Source organism: Crocuta crocuta, unplaced genomic scaffold (genome assembly GCF_008692635.1).
Source record: "Crocuta crocuta isolate KB4526 unplaced genomic scaffold, BGI_CrCroc_1.0 scaffold67, whole genome shotgun sequence".
NCBI lineage: Eukaryota > Metazoa > Chordata > Mammalia > Carnivora > Hyaenidae > Crocuta > Crocuta crocuta.
Window position 1 is genome coordinate 203129 of NW_027531896.1, and position 2926 is coordinate 206054.

The window sequence follows — 2926 nt, forward strand, 5'->3', positions numbered from 1 at the left end:
AACAAATATGATGTGGGAGAATGGACATATATATGCCCCCCCCCCAAAAAGTAACCTCTAATGATTGTAGTGCTCTTCTTCCCTTGCCCATACCTCCTTTCATAGGCCGGGGAGTGGAGGACAGGAGGGTGGATGTTGCCCAGGAGGATGACTCTGGAGAGATAAAGTATGGAACACAGAACTCATCTCCTGGGCCCCAAAAGCCAGGGATATGGACAAGGGCATCTCAGATACCTAGATCCCAGCCTCTAGATCGATATCTTTCCTGCAAGGTAACATGGAGAAGGGTGAGTGCTGTACTGTCTCTCCTTCTCTCTTTTTGGAAAGGTGTGCTGAGAACTGGGACAAAGCAGAACTGGGATCTCTGAGCCCATAACAAGTAACTGGGACCCAAGATAGTCCTGGTTGACCTCAAGCTCCCTGACTCAGATTCACATCTTGTAACTTCTCAGCCTTCTGGCTAAGATCAAGTGCAGGTCCACTTCTGTTTTACTCACTACATGCCAGGTGTTAAAGAATCTTGCAGGGTAAGAAGCAAATTCCTTATTCTCCTGCCAATTAAAATCAAGGTTGCTGTGTCCACTGAGCTGAAGGTTACCACATCATGCCATCTTCCTTAGGGTCACCTATAGTGCAACGTGGGGCTCTCTTACAGTCACTGAATGTTCTGTGGAGTGAAACGTACCAGTAAGCTTTGCCTTGATCTTGAGTTAAGGTCAACCAGGACCACCTTGGGTCCCAGTTACATCTGACCCCTCACTCCTCCAGGGACAGTAACAAATGCATTCTTGCTGTACAGGTCAATATTTTACAGACCGCATTTCATTTAAGATCATCTCTAATCATATATGATAAGCATCATCATCCTATATTTTATAAATGAGAAAACTAAGTCTCAGAGAGGGTAGGTAGGTTGCCCAAGGCCATTCAGCTTATAGGGGAAAAGGGGGAATGTACTCCTTGACAGCTTGGTCTGGCTCTCCAGAAGCCCACCCCAAAATGCTCTCAGTCAGGCAGGTTCACCCAGAGTTCAGTATCCCCAAATCCTTGTCTAGTGGCCTGCTGTTCTGTGAAGGAAGATCTCCTTCCAAGAGTGGACTTCATAGGAATCCTTGGACCCAGTCATAACAGGAGGAAAATCTTCGGATTTCTAAAATATGAAAGTTAGTGATCAGCAGTCTTCACCACCCAAAGCAAATGTTGGAAGACAATGGTTAAAAGCCAAAGTGTCACGAAGAGTCAAACAGTAATGATCTTGCCACTGTCTGCCACTCCTCGTGGGGCACAGAGTCAGGCTGGGCTTAGTGCTTCCCTCTCCTTTACCTGCTTCTTCCTGGCTCTCAGAGCAGACCAGAGTAAATGGGTCTCCCAGAAGAGACCTCACTTCCCCTTAAGACCTTTGAGACAACACCCTCCCCAGTTTAGGGTCCCTGTAGATCAGGGCCCCAGAGAGTCCTGGCATTGATGGAATGGGGTGCCTCTTGGCAAGCAGACCTGCATGTTTAACACAATGACCTGATTGTGTGGCTTGTTCCAACTCAGCAGCACTCTGGTCACATGTCCTCTGGGCAGCAGGTGCTGTGACCTTTGCCCAGAGATTTGGAGCCCTTGGTGGCAAGGCTGAGTGCCAAAGAGGAGGGGAGGCTGACCTGGCTGTCTCCCACTGCCCTTGGGATCTGGGGGAGGCTGCTCCCTGTACACCTCTCACTGACCCTGGCCAGGGCCTGAGCCCAACTTCCACCTAGATTGTACTCAGAGCATCCTCATAAAAGCAACAGGCAGGCAGCATTCCCAGGGGAAAAGTTAAGGGCTACTGAGTTTCTGCTTCTACTGCCAGCTGCCAAGAACCAATGAGGGGCACGCACGGCTGAGACTTTGGCCCAGTGTTTGTCTTGTTAACTGCTGTGTGTCCAGCGCCTAGCACCACTTGGTCACAATAAGTCATTGTGTTATCCTTGTTGCTACCATTCATTCCACTGAGCACTCACGCAAGCACCACTGTTTACTGAGCCCCTCCTATGTACCAGGCACTATTCTAGGCACAGAGGAACAAAAGTGAGCAAAACTAATGGGCACTCTCAGCCCTTGTGCCACTAATCTTTTATGCCGGGGGGCGGGGGGGGACAGGTAACAAGCAAATAAATAAGTGATAAATATAATATGTCAGTGGTGGAGAGAAATAAGGCAGAAGAACAGGGATAAAGAGTCAGGGAGAGGGTTGCAATAAGGGGGACAGGAGAGGGATTCACTGAGAAGGTGATTTGGACCAAGACTCGGAGGTAAGGGGCAAGCATCGGGTTAATGGGATGAGAGCCAGCCTGGAATATTTGAGGAAGGCCAAGAGGCCAGTGTGGCTGGAGGAGAATAAAAGAGGGAGAAAGGAGAAGCGATGTATGAGGGAAGTGACAGGTGACATGTGCTGATGGAGGTGGACTTTGGGAGGCCACTGTAAGAGTTTTGTCATTTTCTCTGAATGAGGGACCTACTGGATATGCATTGGAACATGCATCTCTCTCTCTCTCTCTCTCTTTCTCTCTCAGAATAAATAAATAAACTTTAAAAAAAATAATAAAACATAAGTCAGCCATACTTTTTCTCCTGCTAAAATCCTTTCAGACATTCACCTTTGCTTTTTAGAATAAAGTCTAATTTCCTTAACAAGCTTACAAGGACGTTAGTGATCTAACCCTGTACACTGTTCCAGTTCCATCTCTCAGCCCTTACCATACCTGCACACACACACACACACACACACACACTATAATTGTACCTAATTCCTCCCTACAGTGAGAAATGTCTCTAAATGTGCCTGGTGCCTCCTGGCCTCTGGACCTTCTTCCTGTTGTGAATTATTTTTTTGCCCATACTAGAATATTTGATCTTCACTTTCTCCCATTCCCCTACTTGCTTGGTTGGTTGCAATTCT